Source organism: Hemitrygon akajei, chromosome 31 (genome assembly GCF_048418815.1).
Source record: "Hemitrygon akajei chromosome 31, sHemAka1.3, whole genome shotgun sequence".
Taxonomy (NCBI): domain Eukaryota; kingdom Metazoa; phylum Chordata; class Chondrichthyes; order Myliobatiformes; family Dasyatidae; genus Hemitrygon; species Hemitrygon akajei.
In genome coordinates, this window is record NC_133154.1 from 24,748,482 (window position 1) to 24,772,583 (window position 24,102).

A 24,102-nucleotide genomic window follows, 5' to 3' on the forward strand; every position below is an offset into this window, starting at 1 on the left:
CTTCTGGCTGCGTCAGACGCTTCCTCGCTCTTTTATGTATGTGACTTGGCACCTCTGCGGAGCTGCAATATGCCAGATCACTTCACGCATCTGCTGGTGCCAGCACCCTCTGCCAGCCCCACCTGTTGTATGGCACAGTCACCGTGGAGACGGAAGCACCAGGGGTCACCACATCAATGCACTTCCAGGGCCTCGCTAGGCGAAGGAAATGCCAATACACTCATTACCCGATACTAACTGCTCCCCAGGAAGCTGAGGGTAAACCATCGTCTGGAGTTGCTTCAGCCTCTATAGAGTCCAGGTGGATTTCATTGACATCTGCACCAGTGCAAAAATCTTAGACAGATTCAGTGAAAATAGCTAGGGTGCCTAAGACTTTTGCACAGTACTGCATAATGGTTAAATAGGAAGGTTACTTATTCAGATACAGCACAGAATAGGCCCTCCTGGTCCTTCGAACCACCCTAAGCAGCAACCTCCGATTTAACCCCAGCCTAATCCCAGGACAATTTACAATGACCAATTAACCTACCAACTGGTACGTCTTTGGACTGTGGGAGGAAACTGGGGTGCCCGAACAGGCATGGGGAGAAGGTACAAACTCAGGCAGCAGCACAAATTGAAATAGGGCCAGCATGGTAGTGTAGTGGTTAGCACAACGCTTTACAGTACAGGCGACCCTGGTTCAATTCCCGGTCCTGCCTGTAAGGAGCTTGTATGTTCTCCCTGTGACTGCATGAGTTTCCTCTGGGTGTTTTGTTTCCCTCCTACATTTCAAAGATGTTTATGTAGGTTAATTGATCATTGTAAATTGTCCTGTGATTAGGCTTGGATTTAATCGGGGGACTGCCAGTGTGAAGGGCTGGAAAGGCCTATTCCAAGCTGTAACTCAATAAATAAATTTTTAAAACAGAAATAAGAGTAATTAACTTAGTATTAGCTCAGTATTTGGTAAATGGAAAGGCATAATATACAAAACTGCAAAAGTCCGAGGCACCCTAGATATATATAAGACTTTTGCACAGGTGCAATGGAAAACTCACTTGCATCTGCATCACAGGCACAGAGCGTCAGATAAGCAGCGTTCACAAGAAAAACATGAATTAAACAAAATTGTACAAGAAACAAAACAAATTGAACAAAAAAGTCCATTGTCATGTGCCTCCAGCCCAGCTGTCCTTGCTGACAAAGGCTAGTCCCCTTTGCCCATGGCTGACCCATATCCCTCTAAACCAGGGGTCCATGGACCTGTGGTGAACTACATATACCTGTCTGGACTGCTCCTGTGGCTCCTCCCACAGACCCCTGCTGACTGCTCCTGTGGCTCCTCCCACAGACCCCTGTATAAAGGCGATTGAGGCCTGATGCCCGGCCTCATTCTCCAGGATGTAGTGTTGTTCATTCTTCCAGTCAATAAATGCCGATATCTCTCTTCTAACGTCTCAGAGTTAGTTATTGATGGTGCATCAGACCCCTTGCTTAATGGATTGGTCCTTGACATAAAAAAGGTTAGGAACCCCTGATCTAAACCTTTCCTATTCATCTACCTGTATAGAAATCTTTTAAATGGTGTTAAAGTGCCTGTCTCGACTGCTTCCTCTGGCAGCTCAATCTAAATACCCACGCTCTGGTCTCTTATAAAGCTCTCCTTTCTCATCTTAAATATGTGCCCTCAAGTTTCAGAATCAGAATCAGGTTTAATATCACTGGCATACATTGTGAAATTTGTTAACTTAGTGGCAGCAATACAATTCAATACGTAATAATGTAGGGGAAAAACCTGTGAATTTAGTATATATATATACACACACATTAAATAAGTAGTGCAAAACCAGAAATAAGTAGTGAGGTCATGTTCATGGGTTCAATGTCCATTCAGAAATCGGATGGCAGAGGGGAAGAAGCTGTTCCTGAATCGTTGAGTGTGTGTCTTCAGGCTTTTGTACCTCCTTCCTGATGGTAGCAATGAGATGAGGGCATGTCCTGGGTGATGGTGGTTCTTAATAATGGACAACAGCTTTTTTCAAGATGTTTTTGATTCCCATTCCCTGGGGAGAATGGTGTGTGTGTGTGTGTGTGTGTGTGTGTGTGTGTGTGTGTGTGTGTGTGTGTGTGTGTGTGTGTGTGTGTGTGTGTGTGTGTGTGTGTGTGTGTGTGTGTGTGTGTGTGTGTGTGTGTGTGTGTGTGTGCGCACGCGCTCACTCTTTTTAATCCCTCATGATTTTATACACTCCTATCAAGTCTCCAACAATCCAAGGAGTGTACTGTAGTTTCCTACAGTGGGACAGTTTAGGACCAAAGAGCACAGTCTCATATTAGCAGGGCATCCCTCTGGAACTAGAGATGAGGAGGAATTTCTTTAGCTAAATGGTGCTAAATCTGTGGAATTCATTTTCCCTGATGGCTGTGAAGATCAAGTCATTGAGTCTATTTAAAGTGGAGGTTGATAGGTTCTTTATTAGTCAAGGAGTCAAAGGTCATAAGGAAAAGGCTGAAGAATGGGGTTGAGAGGGATAATAAGTCAGAACGGTGGAGCAGACTCGATGGGCTGAATGGCCTCATTCTGCCCCTATGTTTTAAGGGCTCTCACCTCAGCAAGTCAGAGCAGAGTGAAGACTGGGGCAAGGTCAGAAGTTGTGTGTACAGCTGGCAACACAGCCAGTCAGAGCTGACACCAGTGATGCGCCCAAACACGGATGTGACTGTAACCCAGAACTGACAGCATAATCTTTGTGAGCCATCAGCCCGAAGGTACCGCACAGCGTAAACACAAGAGATTATGTAGATGCCGGAAACCTTGAGCAGTGCACACAAATTGCTGGAGGAAAACCAGCAGGTCAGGCAGCATCTATGGAGGCGAATAAACAGTCGACGTTTTGGGCCGAGAGCCTTCATCAGGACTGGTGAGGAAGGGGACAGAAACCAGGATGAGGAGGTAGGGGGAGGGGAAGAAGTTGAAGCTAGCAGGTAATCTTATTCTTCTATTCCTGTCCATAGGATCAGAATTAGGCCATTTGGCCCATCATATCTGCTCCTCCATTTCATCATGGCTAATCCACTTTCCTCCTCAGCACCAGTCTCCTGCCTTCTCCCTTTGTCCCTTCATGCCCTGACTAATTAAGAATCTATCAACCTCTGCCTTCAATATACCCAATAATTTGACCTCCGCGGCCGCCTGTGGCAATGAATTCCACTGGCGAAGGAAATTCCTCCTCATCTAAAAAGACGTCCCCCTATTTCTGAGGCTGTGTCCTCTGATCTTAGACTCCCCCACCATAGGAAACATCCCCTCCACTTCCACTCTGTCAAGGCCTTTCAACATTCAAATAAAGGAACGTCCTGATAGAGGATCTCCCTGTGACCATGGGGGGCTTCTTCTGGGTGCAGCAATTTCAGTCCACATTCCGAAGATGTAGGTTAATTGGTCAGATGAGTGCAATAGGGAGATGTGAGCTTGCTGGACCAGAAGGGCCTGTCACTGGGCCGTATCCCTAAGACTAAATAAGACCGGCTGTGAATTCGTCGAATGAGAAAGCAGGAAGAGGGGCAGAATGGTCGAGAGACAGAGAGAGAGAGAGAATATAAATGCAAGGATGTAATGCTGAGGTTTTATAAGGCATTGGTCAGACTGCAATTGGAGTATTGTGAGCAGTTTTGGCCTCCTTATCTAAGAAAGGATGTGCTGGCATCGGAGAGGGTCCAGCGGAGGTTCACGAGAATTATCTCGGGAATGAAAGGGTTAATGTGTGAAGCCGTCTCTGGCGCTGGGCCTGCACTCGCTGGAGTTCAGAAGTATGAGGGAATCTCCTTGAACCTATCGCCTATTGAAAGGCCTAGATAGAATATTCAAAAAAAAAGAGGATGATAGGCCCTTGATTAGTAAGAGTGTTAAAGGTTAGGGGAAGAATGCATGAGAATCGACCAAGATGGACTCGTAGAACAGACCCGATGGGCTGAACGGCCTAATTCTGCTCCTATGTTTTATAGGCTTTCGCAGCAAGCCAGATGAGACGTCAAAACTGGGTCAAGGTCAGAAGCTGTGTGTTGGAGCTGGCACCGCAGCCAATCAGAGCTGGCACTGCTGGGGGAGGCGATGTGCTCAAACACGGATGTGACTGTAGCCCGGAATTAACAACATAATCTTTGTTTAAATGAAGGGAAAACCTCACTGAAAAAATTGTGATTGCTTGAGTTTGTGAACCCAGATGATCGCTTTGCACTGACCCAGACACTTCTGCAGGAAGATTAACGCTCTTATCCGTTCTGCAGAATAATCTCTGCAAAGTACTCGTGTTCGGCGCTGCAGAGAAAGTTGCAGGTCCTGCGTATTACGGTCACAGGAGGAGGCTAGAGGAGATGGAGGATTTTCAGCCTGTTCAGTCCGGGCTGCTTAGAGCAACCCAGCCAGTCCCTTGGCCATCCTGCAAGTGCCCAGACACGTTCCAGTGCCAATGTGCGGGAAAACAGTCAAGTGCTAGAGGAACTCAACGGGTCAGGCAGCATCCGCGGAGGGAAACGGACAGTCAACGTTTCGGGTCGAGACCCTTCATTTGTGTACAGTTCTGGTCACCGAATTATAGGAAAGATATCAATAAATTAGAGAGAGTGCAGAGACGATTTACTAGGATGTTACCTGGGTTTCAGCACTTAAGTTACAGGGAAAGGTTGAACAAGTTAGGTCTCTATTCATTGGAGCGTAGAAGGTTGAGGGGGGATTTGATCGAGGTATTTAAAATTTTGAGAGGGATAGATAGAGTTGACATGAATAGGCTGTTTCCATTGAAAGTAGGGGAGATTCAAACGAGAGGACATGATTTGAGAGTTAGGGGGCAAAAGTTTAAGGGAAACACGAGGGGGTATTTCTTTACTCAGAGAGTGATAGCTGTGTGGAATGAGCTTCCTGTAGAAGTAGTAGAGGCCAGTTCAGTTGTGTCATTTAAGGTAAAATTGGATAGGTATATGGACAGGAAAGGAGTGGAGGGTTATGGGCTGAGTGCGGGTAGGTGGGACTAGGTGAGATTAAGAGTTCGGCACGGACTAGGAGGGCCGGAATGGCCTGTTTCCGTGCTGTGATTGCTATATGGTTATATTTAGTCCACATTGCTTCATCACCCAGCTCTCTTTCAAATGGTGCAGTTGTATCCACCTTCATCACCCTCCCTGGCAGTTTGTTCCACATCCCAGCCTCTTGCTGTGAAAACATTCGCCAAATCACTTCTACTTCCATTGCCGGTCGAAGTTATTCTCTGATCGCTCTGCAAATCAGTGCAGGTTCTCTCTATCTACTCTGTCCACCCCCTCACGATAAACAGTCCAGACTCTTCAGCCCAAGGTTGTGCCAACCTTTTATCATTCCCTAAGATCAATCTAGCACTTCCCTCCTACATAGTACTCCATTTTTTCCACCATCCACATGTCTAAGAGTTTCTTAAATGCCCCAATGTATCTGCCTCTACCCTCCTATACTTCCTTCCAATCATCTTAAAATTATGTCACTGGTATTGGCCGTATCTTTCCTGGGGAAAAGTGTCTGGCTGTCCACTTGATCCATGCCTCTTATCATCTTGCATATCTCCATCAAGTTGCCTCTCATAATGACTGAAGTACCTCTGTCAACCTCCGCTGTAGCTGGGAGAACTTCTCCAGCTTCTGTGGTCCATCTGTGACCATTATTAGTCCATATTGGAATCATTTTGGTAGATCTCCTTGACATTTTTTCTTAAATTGTTGGACACCAAACTTCCATCAGAACTGGTTCGTCATGACTTTGCTCTTGTACCCCACACCTCTCTACATAGAGCTGAGGATACTTAACCATGTTTCTTAACCACCTGTCAACCTGCTCTCACACTGGATAAACTATGCACGCCTACCTTAAGAACCTTCTGTATTTTATACTCCTTTGAGTCATCTGTTTGCAGATGACAACCAAAATTGGTGGTGTGGTGGACAGCGAAGGACATTATCTAAGGTTACAGCTGGGAAAGTGGGCCAAGCAGTGGCAGATGAAGTTTAACTCAGACAAGTGCAAGGTGTTGCACTTGATAAGTTAAGTCAGGGTAGGGCTGACACAGGAAATGGCAGGCATCCAGAGAGTATTGTAGAACAGAGAGACCTAGGGAAGCAAACAGCTCGTGTCACAAAGTAGCCAGAGAGGGTGGTGAAGAAGGTGTCTGGCATGGATGCCTTCATTGGTAAGGACACTGAGTACAGGGGTTGGGATGTCATGTTACAGTTGTACGAGATGTTGGTGAGGCCACATTTGGAGTATTGTGTGCAAGTCAGGTTACCCAGCTACAAGTTGGATGTCATTAAGTTAGTAAAGTTGCAGAAAAAAAATCACAAGGATTACAGATTCATAGAGTACTGAAACACAGAAGCAGGTCCTTCAACCCATCTAGTCCATGCTGACCTGTTTTTTAATGCCTAGTCACATCTACTTGTACCTGGACCATAACCCTCCAATTCACGTACGTCTCTTAAATGTTGCAATCGAACCCGGATCTGCTGGCAGTCTGTTTACATTCTACAATGCATGCATTCACCCTATTGACATCCTTCATAATCTTGCATACCTCTATAAGATCTCTCCTCACTCTCCTGTGTTCCAGGGAATAAAGTCCTAACTTATTCAACCTTTCCCTAGAACTCAGGTCCTCTAGACCCAGCAACATCCTTGTAAATTTTTTTTGCACTTTTTCAAGTTTTTTACTCAGACCAAAGAGCCCAAGTTATATTTTTTTAAAAGTTTGAATAGCTTTTTCCCCTGGAGCACAAGAGTGTGATATTATAAAGGTATATGAAACTACAATGGCTTCAGCTAAGATGGATGTTCAGAGTCTCTTTCCCAGGGTGAGGGAGTCTAAAATAGATTTAAGGTGAGAGGGGAAAGATTTAATAGAGACCTGAGGGGCAATATCTTTATACAGAGGGTGGTGAGTATGTGGAACGACCTGCCGGAAGAAGCGGTTGAGGCAGGTACAATAGTATCATTTAATCAACATTTGGGTAGGTACCTGGAGGGACAGGGCTTTGAGGGATATGGGCCAAACAGAGGAATTTGGGACTGATTGGCTGAATGGTCTGTATTCATGTTGTATTGCTCAACGACAGCAGCAAACTTGGAATTAATTATAACATATAACAAACAGATGGACATGGCCCTGATAGGGAATCCATCATTAAGGACCCCCATCACCCAGGCCATGCTCTCTTCTCATGACTACGTCCTCTCCATGGACCACTCTCTCTAGGGCTTTCAGTACTTGACGGCTCTGAACGAGATCCCTCCTCAAGACGCCTTCAAGGAGTGGTACCTCAGAAAAGCGGCTTCCATCATCAAGGACTCCCACCACCGCTCTTCTCATTGCTACCATCAGGAAGGAGATACAGGAGCCCGAAGACACACACTCAGCGACTGAGGAACAGCTTCTTCACCTTGGCCATCAGATTTCTGAATGGACATTGACCCCATGAATACTAACTCATAGTTTTTTGCACTACTTATTTAACTTAACTGTGTATATATATAAAACGCTGTATATACTTACTGTAATTCAGTTTTTATTGTTTATTATTATGTACATATTGCATTGTACTGCTGCTGCAAAAACAACAAATTTCATGATATTGATTCTGCCAGTGATATTAAACCTGATTCTGAAGGTTTAGTTACATATGGGCCAAAGACAGGCAAACAGGACGAGCTCAGCATGTAAGTCAGCATGAAGGAGATGGGCCGAAGGGCCTGGTTCTGCGCAGCAGCTTGTTGCGGGCCGTAGGAGGACCTGCCTCCGCCGCCTGGGGCAGAAAGGAAGGCAGGGGGTAGGGTTTCTGTGGGGAAGGGAGCAGGAAGTTATGAGGGGAATGAGTGTGGCACTCTGGCCCCAGTAACGGCCACAGGGAGGTTATCACAGTGGGGGAGCAAAGCGACCAGAGTGTGGAAGGCAGTGGGCAGGGAGAAGAGAGCTAAAGAAACCAGGAGCAAGAGTAGCCTGCTCGACCCCTCAGGGCCGCTCCACCACATAATTTCAGCCGAGCATTGCAGGCACGCTATGTTAGCGCTAGAACGACACCTTCGGGCTGCCCCACGACGTCCTTGGGTGTGTTCGTTGTTACAGAGATGCACGAGTTAGGGTTAGCAAACTGAGGGCGTGCCATGCTGATGCCAGAAACGTGGTGACACTTGCAGGCTGCCCCAGTGCATCCCTAAGCAAACGACGTGTTTTGATATACAAATGACAAATACGGTAAAGAGAACCTTCATCTATTTTCCTTATACATAAATACATTTCACGTACGATTTGATGTTGCAATATACATGTGACGAATAAAGGTAATCTTTATCTTTTTTTCTTTATAACACGCACATATAATTTCACTACACGCTTCAATGCTCGGTGGTATGTAAACCCAAATCAGATCATGGCTGTGCTGACTGAGCCCTTGTCTCCCCTTCCCTGCCAGTTCTCCAGAACCCTCAATTCTTCACTCACAAGTTTATCCACTTCCTCTTAAAGGGGATACAAGAGGAGAAATGAAAGGCCGGCTGTTTCTTCCAGGACTCTGGAATACAAATGGGGCAGATTCCGTGGCTGAGCCCCGGCCATTTGCGTTCAGCCGAGGTCCAGACTCTCAGAAGCAATATTAACACGTCAGAAGCAGTCTCATGAATGGGGTTGCTAGGAGAACTTCATTAACCTGTTTCGATGGTTAATCCAAGCTCTGACATAAAAACACGATGCGCTGGAAGTACTCAGCAGGAGAGACAGGGAGGTAGCGTAGCAGTTGGCGCAATGCTTTAGAGCGCCAGCAATCACTGTCGGGGTTCGATTCCCCCCACTGTCTGTAAGGAGTTTGCATGTTCTCCCCGTGACCGTGTGGTTTTCCTCCGGGTGCTCCAGTTTCCTCCAAAATCCAAAGACATACTGGTTAGGGCTGGTAAATTTTGGGCGCGCTATGTTGGCACCAAAAGCATGGCGATACTTTGCGGGCTGTCCCCAGCACATCCTTTGTTGTTCACACAAACAACACATTCCATGCGACAAATAAAGTCATCTTAAAAAGTTAACCTTTCATCAGTGGCAAACGTCAGAAATAAAGAGGCAAACGATTCGAGACAGAGAGGCATGACCTGAAATATCATCTGTGTGTGTGTCTCTCTCTCCACCCACAGATGCTGCCTGACCCACTGAATATCACCAGCGTGCTCAGGTTTTATTTCAGAATTGCAGGGTCTGTGGTATTTTGCTTTCATTAATAGTTGACCTAATTACGTTGAAATTGATTGAGGCGCACGAGCAGGATGTGGTGGTGAAAATATTTCCTCTAGTGTTGGCAATGCCCTGCCACGCTTTATTAAGGAGGGCAAGGGTTAACAAAGGGTCATTAGAATAATAGAGCTTGGAAACAGGCCCTTTGGCTCCACACGTCCATACTAACCAAGATGTCTGCCCAAGCCAGCCCATTTGCCTCCATTTGGCCTACATCACTCAGGACCTTTCTTACCTGTGAACGGTCCAAGTGTCTTTTAAATGTTAGCGTACCTGCCTCAGCCACTTCCTCTGGCAGCTCATTCCACATATTGACCGCACTCTGTTGCCCCTCGGACCTCCCACCATAAACCTGTGCTGGTGAGAAAGTCCCCTGATCTGAGGTCTGCGTTAGTTAAACCTCCCCACTATCTTCAAAAGGGGATGACTCAAAAGCATGGCATCCACCATATGGACCCGACCACCAAGGTTATGCCATCTTTTCATTGCTACCATCAGACAGGAGCCTGAAGATACACACTCAACATTTTATGAACAACTCCTTCCCCTTCGCCATCAGATTTCTGAATGTTCAATGAATCCATGGGTACTACCTCACTGTTTTTGCTCTCTTTTACCCTACTTATTTAGTTTGCTTTCTATATACACATTCACTCACTGGCCACTTTATTAGCTACCTTCTGTACCTCATAAAGTAGCCACTGTGTTTTGTATTCAAGGTCTTCTGCTTCAAGGTTTGATGTGTTGTGCATTGAGAGATGCTCTTCTGCCCACCGCTGTTGCAATGCGTGGTTATTTGAGTTACTGTCGGCTTGACCCAGTCTGGCTATTTTCCTCCGACCTCTCTCATTACGTAACTGCTGTTCACTAGCTGCTTTTTTTTTTGTTTCTCACACCATTCTCTGTAAACTCTAGAGACCGTTGTGCATGAATATCCCAGGAGATCAGCAGTTTCTGAGATACTCCAACCACCCCATCTGGCACCAACAAGCATTCCACAGTCAAGGTCACTCAGATCACATGCCTTCCCCATTCTGATGTTTGGTCTGAACCTCTTGACCACGTCTGCATGCTTTAATGCATTGAGTTGCTGCCACATGTTTGGCTGGTTAGATAAGGTGTATAGGTGTACCTAATAAAGGGGCCATGTCATTTTCTTATTGTGATTTATAGTATATTTTATATAAACTACTGCCACAAAACAGCAAATTTCACTACACATGCCAGAGATAATGAACCTGATTCTGACTTTGAGCAGGGAACGGGCAAAAGAGGGGAGGCAGTTTATTCAGCAGGGAAAGAGTTTTGACAGCGCAAGTACAACATTGCTGCTTACTCAGCAGTTAGCAGTTACCCACGTGTAAAAGCACAGAGAATTTCTCATGCTTTCTGCAACTCTGGTATTTCCATAATGCTAGTCGGCAGCTATAACAGCGGCAAGAGAGATTAACTCGGAGGTGGAAGATGAGCTTCTTGGGCTCATTAGGATGAAAGATATCAATGCTACTGCTGACTATAATAACCTGCTTTATTTTATTCCCAGGTCGCATGGAGCACAATCGATGGCTGCATAATAAGGCCTCACTCCACACCCCCGTCAAGTATCGAACAGTAACAACAGGCCAATGTCCTCTTCTAAGCTGCATCATTCTACAATCAGTTCACCCCTCACTGCTCTCCCAATGCCCAGCCCAGGTGCGGATACAGTCGAGGAGGTCCTGTTCTTGTCACTCTCCATTCCTGAGTGACCGAGAGAGGCAGCCGGTGGAGTGGCTGCCTCCCGGTGCCGGGGACCCAGGTTCGCCCCTAACCTCCGGTCCTGTCTGTGTGAAGTCTGCGCGACTGTGGGAGTGCGGTCATCCCACATCCCAAAGGCATGTAGGGTGGTAAACACACACACAAAGTGCTGGAGAAACTCAGCAGATCAGGCAGCAACCATGGCGAGGAAGCTGAGACGCTTCGTCAGTCCTGATGTCAACTGTTTATTCCCCTCTCTAGATGCTGCCTGACCTGCTGATTTCCTCCAGCATTTTGTGTGGATTTCCAGCAGGATCTCTTGTGATTGTGTGGGCTGGTGGACTAATTGGTGACTGTAAATTGCCCCTGGTATGTGGGTGAGGATGCAATCTTTGAGAGTGGGTGGGAATATGAGGAGAATAAAAAAAAATTGGATTAATATGGGATTGGTGTAAATGGATGGCTGAAGATCAGTGCAGACTCGATGGGCTGAAGGGTCTCTTTCCACAATCTCCCCAAGGAATGTCACTGAGAGTCCTTGTCTCGCTATCAAAGAGCTTCGCAGCCTGGCTCCCCTCCACTCCAACCTCCTTTAGGTCCAGATCCCAGACCGTAACCTCCACCGTGACCCTGGGCAAAGGAGCTGCTGCACCTTCTCACCGTACTGCAGCGGTCCGACCTCACAATCCCACCCATCGCGTCTCCTTCCGTAGCCCCTTCGGTACAGCAGCAGCATCCTGTGGGCCTCCGAGCATGCGGACGAAGGAAGAAACGTGACAGGAAGGCACAAGTCAGCTTGGCCACCGAGAGTTTGATGAAAAAGTATGGTCCAAGGTGAGGAGAGGCAAGCGGAAAGGGTTAGGGAGGGGGTTCCAGAGCTTAGTTTTGGAATTCGAGGCAGCTGAAGGTGAGGTGGCCGTAGCGTGGGCAGGAAGTTGGAAGCTGCAGAGGGCTGCACCATTGGCACCAGCCTCCTCACCATCGAAGGCAAATTGCTACAGATGTACGGTGGAGAACACCCTGACTGGTTGCATCACCGTCTGGCATGTACGGGCCGGTTCATCGGATCAGGAAAAGCTGCAGAGGGTTGTAAACTCAGTCAGCTCCATCATGGGCGCCAGCCTCCCCCAGCATGAAGGACATCTTCATCATTATGGACCCCCACATGCCCTCTTCTCATTACCACCGTCAAGGAGGAGGTACAGGAGCCCGGAGACCCGCACAAAACTTTTTTAGAAACATCCTCCATCAAATTTCTGAATGGTCTGTGAACCCACGTACACTACCTCCCTACGACCCTCCTTGTCTTTCGATGACAGAACTCCCTCCAGAGTCACGGAGCGATAAAGCAGTGAAACAGACCCTTCAGTCAATCAGGTTCATACTGACCATCAGGACACCATTGAACCCACCCGACCCTAACCCACATCATTCTCCCCACAATCCCCTCAGTGCCCCCAGTTAACTGCGATGTGCAGCAGCCAGTTAATGAGTTCGGAGGGTAAGCAGCAGCCGCTGAACCCGGACAGTGTTGCCCAGGTTTTCTGTATTCTGGGCGTGGACTTGGACTGTAGACTTTTTTCCCCCCCGTCTTATAGTTTTTTCATACTATGAGCTTTCTACCCAATCGTTCTCATTTTTTTGCGCAGGGAAGGGGATTTGGGGATTGATATGCCGGTTTTAATTTTTTTTGTGCAGGGAGGTGGGATCTGGAGGCTGATGATCGTGCTGCCTTTCCTGGTTTCGTGGCTATCTGGAGAAGAAGAATTTCGGAGTTGAATGCTTTGATAATAGTGGAACTTCTGAACCTTTGAACCGCACACTTTTGAGACGTGGGAGGAAATGGGAGCACCCAGGGAAACTCACATGGTCACAAGGGACGTGCAGACTCCACACCGACAGCATCGGAGGTCAGGATTGAACCTGGGACTCTAGGGGTGTGAGGCAGTGGAACTACCCACTGAGTCACCATGCTGCCCCCAAGGAGAGGAGACTTTTTATGACAGGGTACTTAGGACTGAGAGTATGCCGTACGGGGCTGGGAACAAAATCAACCTGGTACCGGGGGGGGGGGAACAGGAGTTGGTGAGGATGAGTTGCATAGCCTCCACCTGGACCCAAACAAGTGCTGGTTCATCAGTCAAAATGTCAACAGGTTCCTGTCACCCCCAATCCTCTGTTGCCCCCCATCACCCTCATCCCCTCCATCATCCTCTGCCTCACTCCCTCATTTCACCCCCACCTCTCCCCACCCATCACCTCACACTCAACTGCTCTGTCACTCCTAAACGCTCCCCCACCCCCTCTCATCTGTCACCCCCAAATACTCTGGCAACACCCAACCCCTGCCTGCTCTGTTACACTCTGCCTCAGCCCCTCTGTCACCCACGCCTCCTTCATCAGTCCACACCCTCACAAACCCCCACCCCTCCATTCCATGCCAGAACTCTGCGCCACCTTCATCACGCCACCCCTTCCCCCACCCTCACCCCGCTCTCTGTCACCCCCATTCACTGCTTCACCCCGCCCTCACCTCTCCCTCCGTCACCTCAATCACCACCCTTATCCACCCCCTGCCTCAGCCCGACTCACACCCTCTCCTGTCCCCCGTGTCCCTCCCCAGCCCTGCTCCCACTTTATCTCGCAGCTCCCGCCGTCGCTGTGACGAATCCGCAGATTTCAGAGTTTAATTTGTTCCTCTGAGCACACGGGATTTAATTTCCTCTAATTCCATCAAATAACTTGCATCCCTCTGCGAGGAGAGAGACACGCACCGCATGTTCTTTCTCAAGGTCAGGCAGCACGCCTGCCCTCTGGGGCCGGGTGAGGACGCTCCCCTCTCCCCGTGTCTCCCGGCACACACCTCCGGGCTTTTCCCGGGGCCCCTCGGTCTCCGCGGATCCGGACAGCCGGCTGCCGGCGTCGCTCCCAGCTCCCCGGGGGCCGCTCCGTGTCAGCGCCCGGCGGCGGGTTACCGGCTCAGCCCTTCACCCGACCGGCTTCACATCGCCTCCCTCACCTCAGCCCGTGCAACGTGGAGCTGCCCCCACCCCACCCCCAACATCGCCGGATGGGGGGGGGGGGGGTGCAGCCCCTCATTTCCCGCTGCTGTCGGTGAGGAGTTTGTACGTTCTCCCCGAGATCCTGTCGGTGCTCCCGTTCCCAAAGGCGCACGGGTTTCTAGGTTAATTGCAACTGGGCAGCGCGGGTTGGTGGGCCAGAAGGGCCTGTTACTATCTCCAGATTAAAAAAAATACAACCGCTCAAGGCTCAAGTGCCAGCGTACTGATCTCACTAGACCAGGCAAGATTGGGACATCGGTCTGGGGACTGATCTCTTGTGGGTGAACTCACCACTGAGGACAGAACAATGTGGCACAGTACAGGCTCTTCAGCCGATGATGAGGGGACCTTTTAACCTACTCCAAGGTCAATCTAACCCTTGGAGTGCCCAGTGGGGTCATATCTCACTCTTCGAGAAAACTCCAAAGAAGTCAGACCCAAACTATCTCTCCACTCTTGGTAGGATCACCATGCCATCCTCAGACTAGGCTGGGGAACCTCCTTTCCAATGTTACCAGGGCCTTTCCTCGACAAGGACACCAGAACTCTGTGCCTCACTGCCACCCCAAGCAATTCCAGACAAGCTTCCCTAAGATCTAGCACCTTTGCATCATTTTGTGGCCTCCTCAACATCGGTGAGACGCAACATAGACTGTGAGACCGCTTCGGCGACCGTCTTCGCTCAGTCCACCACAAAAGGTGGGATTTCTTGGCAGCTACCCATTTCAAATCAGCTTCCCAATCCCATGCTGACGTGTCAGTCCAAGACCTCCACTACCGCAATATTGAGGTCGCTCTGAGGTTGGAGGAGCAACACCTTGGACTCCTGGTAGTCTCCAGCCTGGTGGCATGAACATCGATTTCTCCAACTTCCGGTAATTTCTCCCTTCTCTCACCTCATTATGGCTCCCCTCATCCCTTCTCTTCACCCACCCATCCCTTCCCTCCTTCCCGTTCTCCCATGGTCCACATTGCTCTTCTACCAGATGCCTTTTCTTCTTCCACCTGTCACCTCCCAGCCTCTCACTTCATCCTCCTACCCCAGTCACCCACCTTTCCCTCACCTATCACCTGCCCAGTTCTTATGCCAGTCCCTCCCCCTACCTCATACTCTGGCTTCTTCCCTCTTCCTTTCCAGTCCTGATGAAGGATCTTGGCCAGAAACGTTGACTGTTCATTCCTCTCCACCGATGCTGCCTGATATTTCAAGTTCCTCCAGCATTTTGTGTGCTGCTTCTACTGTAGAAGGTTTGTGGTCCCAGTCAAAGCATCAAAGCCATGAAAATGGTGCCCAAGTTCCCCGATTCTCCGGATCTGGCCTAAGGTTCCTCAGGTATGACACTCCTATGACATTCCTTACACTCAGTCCACCTATCACTCCTCTTGGCCTTCCAAAGTCAGGGGAGGGGACCAGAATCACTTTGTCAACAGGGGACACTACTAGGTGGGAAGGAGGGCACAACCTCTGTTCCAACGAAAAAGGATGACTGACACTCAGACCACACCTTTCACCTGTTCCAACCCATTTACAACTGCTTTAAACACAAGCGGTTCCGTAGACGCTGGAAATCCAGAGCAACACACACACACACAAAATGCTGGAGGAGCTCGGCTGATCAGGATCTATGGAAAAGGTCCTGATGAAGGGCCTCGGCCCAAGATGTCAAGTGTTTATTCCTCTCCATGGATGCTTCCTGAGCTACTGAGGTCCTCCAGCACTTTCTGTGTACAGCTAGTTTAGTGCAACTTCAGAAGCACTTACATTACATTAGACCTTAAGCCCAGAGGACATAGGAGCAGAATTAGGGTCATTTGGCCAATTGAGTCTGCTCAGCCATTCCATCATTCCCTCTCAGTCCTATTCTCCTAAATGGAGAAAGATGGGAAAACACAGCAGCCAGTGTATGCAAGATCCTACAAGCAGCAACTTTCTTTTGTCAGAGGTGTTAACCAAACTAGTCATGTTGCCCCAGTGACAAAGGAGGAAGCCTCAAGACCACAAGACAGAGGAGCAGAATTAGGCCATTCAGCCCATCGAGTCTGCTCCACCATTCAATCATGGTTGATCTATTTTCCCTCTCAACCCCATTCTCCTGTCTTCTCCCTGTAGCCTTTGATGCACAATTCTGCTCCTATTTCTTATGGCCCTTACTAATCAAGAAGCTATCAACCTCCTTTTTTAATATTTCAAATGACTTGGCCTCCACAGCCATCTGTGGCAATAAATTCCACGCCCTGGCTAAAGAAATTCCTCCTCATCTCTGTTCTAAAGGGACGTCCTCCTATTCTGAGGCTATGCCTTCTGGTCCTAGACTCCCCCAACTATAAGAAGCATCCTCTCTATGTCTACCCTCTCAAGGCCTTTCAAGAAGCCCTGGTCTTTTGAACAGTGCCAAGATGAGCTTGAACATGCAGCCAGTAGGACAAACAGGCCTTGGCCAGTGTCTCACGAATCACCACTTCTGACAGTACAGCACCCTCTCAGTGGGCTTTGAGACTCCTACACGCCAATGGAGGATCCTACCAGGTGAGCTGTGACTATACTGTGGCACTGTGGTTGCTGTGGGCCAACTTTGGACAACTGTCACTGTGCTTTTAAAGGATTCAGCAACAAATGCAAGGAGAGGATAAAGAATAGCAAACTATTCAGAATCAGACACAAAATGCTGGTGGAACGCAGCAGGCCAGGCAGCATCTATAAGGAGAAGCACTGTCGACGTTTCAGGCCAAGACCCTTCGTCAGGGCTAACTGAAAGGAAAGATAGTAAGAGATTTGAAAGATTTGACTTTCAAATCTCTTACTATCTTTCCTTTCAGTCTTGGCCCGAAACGTCGACAGTGCTTCTCCTTATAGATGCTGCCTGGCCTGCTGTGTTCCACCAGCATCTTGTGTGTGTTGTTGTTTGAATTTCCAGCATCTGCAGATTTCCTCGTGCAATTTGGTGGCTCTGGGCCTGTACTCAACGGAGTTTAGAATAATGAAGGCTGTGGGCCTGTACTCACCGGAGTTTAGAATAATGAAGGGGGAGCTCATTGAAACTAATTGAATATTGTAAGGCCTAGATAAAATAGATATGGCGAAGATTTTTCCTATAGTGGAGGAGGCTAGGACCAGAGGGCACAGCCTCAGAATAAAAGGTTGTCACTTTAGAACAGAGATGAGGAGACATTTCTTTAGCTAGAGGATTGTGAATCTGTGGAATTCATTGCCACACATGGCTGTGGAGCCAAGTCCTCGAGTATATTTAAAGCAGAGGTTGATAGATTCTTGATTAGTAATGGCATCAAAGGTTATGGGGAGAAGGTAGGAGAATGGGGTTGAGAAGGATAATAAATTAGACTTGAAGGAATGACAGGGCAGACATGATAGGCTTAATGGCCTAATTCTGCTCCTTTGTCTTATGGTCCAAAGATTCCATGAGAAGTTCCTTAACACAGTTTTAAACGACCGTCCCTTAATCCTATAAGCGTGTATCAGGAAATCCATGCGTTCTTCTCCCCACCCACGAAACAGCCCAGACCTGTGGCACTTTGAAGAGTCATCGGTGGTCTCTCTCCCTGCTATATCCAGTGAATAGCTGATTAAGTCAACAACACACACAAAATGCTGGAGGAACTCAGCAGGCCAGGCAGCATCTATGGAAAAGAGTACAGTCGACACTTTGGGCCGAGACCCTTCATCAGGACTGGGGAAAAAAGATGAGGAGTCAGAGTCAAAAGGCGGGGGGAGAGGAGGGAGAAATATGAAATAAGTGAAACCGGGAGAGGCGGATTGAAGTAAAGAGCTGAGAAGTTTTCAGGACTGATGAAGGGTCTCAGCCTGAAACATCAACTGTACTCTTTTCCACAGATGCTGCCTGGCCTGCTGAGTTCCTCCAGCATTGTGTGTGTGTTGCTCTGATTTCCAGCATCTGCAGATTTTCTCTGGTTTGTAAGTCAGCAAACTGGATTAATCACCACTCTGGAACATAATGAGTACAGACATCTAAGGCCAGCTCAAGCAACCTCTCTCTCTCTCTCACTCACACACACACACACACACACACATTTGAAGGAACTCAGCAGGTCAGGCAGCATCTATGGAGAGGAATAAAGAGTCAACATTTTGGGCTGAAACCTTTCTTCAGGACAACTGTTTATTCCTCTCCATTGATGCTGCCTGATCTGATGAGTTCCTCCAGCATTTTGAGCGCATTGCTCTGGATTTCCAGCATCTGCAGAACCTCTCGTGCTTATGACAAGCAAACTCTCTGTGATCTTTTATTCTTTCATTGCATTCACTGCTCATCCCTGTCCTCGAACTGAGATTGCTATACTGTCTTAGTGGCTAAATCTATTCGCACTGAAGTTACTTATAGACTATTGAGGGACCTTATAGAGTTCTATGTTCTGTGGTTCTAATGGCGATTCTAAAGGTCCCAGAATGAATTTTCACAACTCTCTGGGACCTTTAGATTCACCATCAGAATATAGAACATGGGACAAAGAACAGTACAGCACAGTTCAGGCTATTCGGCCCATAATGTTGTGATAACCCATTAACCTAATCTAATATCAATTTAACCCTTCTCTCCCACATAGACTTCATTTTCCTAGCATCAATGTGCCCATTTAAGATTTTCTTAAATACCCCTAAGGTATTTGCTTCTACCAATACCCCTGGCATGGCATTCATGCACCCACCACTCTCGGTGTAGAGAACCAGCCTCTGACTTCCCTGTCGACTTTCCTTTAATCCCCTTAAACTTAATCCCTCTTGTATTAGCCATTTCCACCCCGGGAAAAATGTTTCTGGTTGTTCACTCGATCTATGACTCTTATTATCTTGTACGCTATCAAGTCCCCTCTCATCCTTCTTCACTCCAGAGAGAAAAACCCTAGCTCATTCAATCAATCCTCATAAGGCATGCCCTCCAGTCCAGGCAGCTTCCTGGTAAATCTTCTCTGCATACTCATGAAAGCTTACACATCCTTTTTGTAATGAGGTGAATTTTATCTGGGTTTTAACCTAGTTTAAATTCCCTGTCCACCTTGAACTCATGTCCCCAAATCATTAATCCCCTGGAATATGACTCTGATGTTTTTATACTAATCTCTCATAGCACTTCCTCCTGTCTCTGTTACCGCACTCTCATCAGCACCACTGTCTCCATTCCAGACACACACCCCACTGAAATCAGGAGCCATTCTCCCCTGGCCTTCAATCTTCACAGCCTTCACAACCTCCCTCAAACCCTCCTTTCTCATACAGTCGAGGGACAAACTCAGGAACAGCACTGTAGACACGGGGATGTCATTTGAATGGGATAATATCCTCAGCAGGCGCCAGCCTGGACCATCGTGCGTCTAAACCTGGGACTGGGTCTGCTCATCCCACATGAGACAGTGAATGGGGATGAGGAAGTGACGAGGATTGAGGCAGTGACAATGAGTGAGGCAGTCATGGGGGATGAGACGGTGATGGGGGAGGAGACGGTGATGGGGGAGGAGACGGTGATGGGGGATGAGACGGTGATGGGGGATGAGACGGTGATGAGGGATGAGACGGTGATGGGGGATGAGACGGTGATGGAGGAGGAGACGGTGATGGGGATGAGACGGTGATGGGGGAGGAGACGGTGATGGGGGATGAGACGGTGATGAGGGATGAGACGGTGATGGGGAGGAGACGGTGATGGGGGATGAGACGGTGATGGGGGAGGAGACGGTGATGAGGGATGAGACGGTGATGAGGGATGAGACGGTGATAGGGGATGAGACGGTGATGGGGGATGAGACGGTGATGAGGGATGAGACGGTGATGGGGATGAGACGGTGATGGGGGATGAGACGGTGATGGGGGAGGAGACGGTGATGGGGGATGAGACGGTGATGAGGGATGAGACGGTGATGGGGGATGAGACGGTGATGAGGGATGAGACGGTGATGGGGAAGGAGACGGTGATGGGGGATGAGACGGTGATGGGGATGAGACTGTGATGAGGGATGAGTCAGTGATGTGGGATGAGACGGTGATGGGGAGGAGACAGTGATGAGGGATGAGACGGTGATGAGGGATGAGACGGTGATGGGGGATGAGACGGTGATGGGGGATGAGACGGTGATGGGGAGGAGACGGTGATGGGGGATGAGACGGTGATGGGGGATGAGACGGTGATGGGGGATGAGACGGTGATGGGGGATGAGACGGTGATGAGGGATGAGACTGTGATGGGGGATGAGACTGTGATGGGGGATGAGACGGTGATGGGGAAGGAGACGGTGATGGGGGATGAGACGGTGATGGGGGATGAGACGGTGATGGGGGATGAGACGGTGATGGGGGATGAGACGGTGATGGGGGATGAGACGGTGTTGGGGGATGAGTCGGTGATGGGGGATGAGACGGTGATGGGGGATGAGACGGTGATGGGGAAGGAGACGGTGATGGGGGATGAGACGGTGATGGGGGATGAGACGGTGATGGGGGATGAGACGGTGATGAGGGATGAGACGGTGATGGGGGATGAGGCGGTGATGGGGGATGAGACGGTGATGGGGGATGAGACTGTGATGGGGAGGAGACGGTGATGGGGGATGAGACTGTGATGGGGGATGAGACGGTGATGGGGGATGAGACTGTGATGGGGAGGAGACGGTGATGAGGGATGAGACGGTGATGGGGGATGAGACGGTGATGGGGGATGAGACAGTGATGGGGGAGGAGACGGTGATGAGGGAGGAGACGGTGATGAGGGAGGAGACGGTGATGGGGGAGGAGACGGGGTTGGGGGACGAGACGGTGATGGGGGACGAGACGGTGATGGGGACGAGACGGTGATGGGGGAGGAGACGGTGATGGGGATGAGACGGTGATGGGGATGAGACGGTGATGGGGATGAGACGGTGATGGGGGATGAGACGGTGATGAGGGATGAGACGGTGATGGGGATGAGACGGTGATGGGGATGAGACGGTGATGGGGGATGAGACGGTGATGGGGGATGAGACGGTGATGAGGGATGAGACGGTGATGGGGGATGAGACGGTGATGAGGGATGAGACGGTGATGGGGATGAGACGGTGATGGGGGATGAGACGGTGATGGGGGATGAGACGGTGATGGGGGATGAGACGGTGATGTGGGATGAGACGGTGATGGGGGATGAGACGGTGATGGGGGATGAGACTGTAGGAAAGAAGTACTGAGTTCGTGGACAAAGTAATAACCAACACTGGCTCAAAAACAATCATCCATCAGAACTTGGTGCTTTCAATCACGTGGGGAGAAACAGCTGCCTAGGCCTCAGTCCTCGAGGGGACGGGACGAGTTTAAGGGAGATCTTATTGAAAGCTATGAAATACTGAAAGGCCTGGATAGAGTGGATATGGAGAGGACACTTCCAGTGGTGGGAGAGTCTGGGACCAGAGGCCTCAGCCTCAGAATACATCCCTTTTGAACAGAGATGAGGATGAATTTCTTCAGCAAGAGTATGATGAACCTATGGAATTCATTGCCACAGACGGCTGTGGAGGCCAAGGCATTGGGTTTATTTAAAGGGGAGGTCGATTGGTTTTTGATTAGTAAAGGCATTAAAGGTTACAGGGAGAAGGCAGGAGAATGGGGTTGAGAGGGATAATAAATCAGCCATGATGGAATGGTGGAGCAGACTTGATGGGCCGAATGGCCTAATTCTGTTCCTATGTCTCATGGCCCTATGGGCCTGAATTTCAATGTTAGGAGGAGGTAAAGGGCAGAATCCCTCCCATTTCCCCTCAACCAGATGAAGTGCCCGTCCACTACTGGAACCTCAGATGGACATCGCCGAAGGCACTCATCTGTGGAGTGAGAACCCCCCTCAATGTTTGGGAGTCTGTGACCCTACATCACTCTTTGAGCCATCTTCTTCCCATCCCCCCCCCCACCCCACCCCAGAGCAAACCCAAAACCCACATCGGCACTACAAAGTGCGTTCAGGGCAATGGGGAGGCATGCGGGGCGCTGGATTAGTGCCAGGCAGTTTCACCTGGACGTGTAATTATACCGAGCAGATGGGCACCAATGTCATCTTGCCAACTTATCACAGTGTGGCAGGCACATTCATATCTGTGATGCCACATGTGGCGAGCTGTTTAGCAATCAGACATCTTTGAGTAGTACTTCCTCCCCACCAGAGTTTTAATTATAATTTTCGTTATGACATTGATGCTGGGTATAAATACTTGCGGTACTGTGCAGAAGTCTTAAGCACGGTCTATACCTGGGGTGCCTAAGACTTTTGCACGGTTCTGTAGTAGTTTCGCGTATTGCCCTGTACTGCTGACACAGAGAAAATGAATGAATTTCATGACGTGTGAGTGATGACAAACCTGATTCTGATCTGGGTCTCTGATGCAGGTTGAAGTGGGAAGGGGGCAGCAAGAGAGGAGGGAGCGGGAATCTATATCTATCTAACTATCTATCTATCTATCTATCTATCTATCTCTCTGTCTGTCTGTCTATCTATCTATCTATCTATCTCTCTGTCTCTCTGTCTGTCTGTCTATCTATCTATCTATCTATGAATGTGCGTGTGTGTGTGTCTAAGACTTTTGCACAGTACTGTATGTATTTAAATACACTGTCAGAGACCGGGGCAAAGAAGTCGATGAAAGATCAATTGTGCGAAGCTGCCTCCGACCCTTAGTTGGATGAGATTATATATCTCAATAGTGCAAACTCCTTCTCTTCCCTCTCCCCGCCACCTAAAAAACATCCAGGGCACTGGAAAATGTAATGACTACTTTTAAGGTAAGTATTTACCCCTGATCTGCTCCCCCCACCCCCCCCCCCACTTTCACTTCCGAACGGCGCATCGTTTAATGTGGTCGGAGACGTTTCTCGCTCGCTCCGCGCGGATGACAATGCCTCTTTAAGACCAGTCCCATTTTGCAGACCCTACCCATGTTATCTTGCCCCTTCCTACCTGCGGGGGTCTTCGGATGGAGGCGATCTCGAGCGGAGAGGCGTCCCTCCTCGACCGGCAGGCGCTCGGATGGTTGATAGTGAACAAAAAAAACCCCGTGTATTCCACCAAGTCTCTGCGTGCGTTAACAAAGGATCATTTCTGTATCGCGGCGCGGGATCCATCAGGCAATGTAGGGGAGGAGGAGGTGGAAAGAGAGGGAGAGGGGGATGCTCAGGGAATAGGTCAGCATTGAGGCGTGGGGAGGGAGGGAAGGGGAGGGGAGAGAGAGGGGAGGGGGGGAAATGGGTGGCGAGTAAAAGCTTTCAGTGACCCCCCCCCCACACTTTCGTGGTGACATTCGCCACAATGAGATCTCCCTGCCCGAGATGCCATCAACAAGGCAATTCCAACCTAGACAATAACGCCGGAGTACACCGCCAACAAAAAAACAGCCACCCAATCACAAATATTTATTTTAATTACAAAATAACTGAATTGCAACTAATCTGATGGCAATCTTGTAATTTCATCTTCAGACGGATCAAAATCACCCGAAATAAATACCTATCTGTGAAATTGTTTGATGATTTTGATGGTCATTTTAATAGCAGAAAATATATTTGTCTTTTCCTCATGTAGGAAGGGAAGGGAATTGTATCACAGAGAGAGAGAGAGAGAGATCTTAACTTTCTTCCATTCGTTGCTGAGGTTGCTGGGATGGAACCCGTGGTGAACGGTGGGCTCACTCACACACAGACACACACTCTCACACACACTCACACAAACACACTCACACATACCCACACACACACACTAACTCATACATACACACCACACACAAACACACACACTCACGCACACTGTCTTGCACACTTGCTCACACAAACTCACACACACACACACAAACTCTCACACACTCACATAGATGACACACAGTCCACACACACACACTCACACATACACACACACTCACTCACACATACCCACACACACACACACACACACACACACAAGCACACACTCACACATACACACACACTCACTCACACACACACACACACACACACACACACACACACACACACACACACACACACACACACA

The 24,102-nt window shown here is 48.8% G+C and overlaps 1 protein-coding gene across 1 annotated transcript in view; it reads right to left on the reverse strand.

Annotated features, from left to right (window-relative positions):
- LOC140719351 (SH3 and multiple ankyrin repeat domains protein 1-like) overlaps positions 1 to 23,177 on the reverse strand; it is a 512,322-nt gene extending 489,145 nt beyond the window's left edge. Inside the window, exon 1 of the mRNA XM_073033929.1 lies at positions 23,017 to 23,177. The gene's annotated coding sequence lies outside the window, so the exon portion shown is untranslated. The remainder of the gene's footprint in view (positions 1 to 23,016) is intronic.
- Between the last annotated feature and the right edge of the window lie 925 nt (positions 23,178 to 24,102).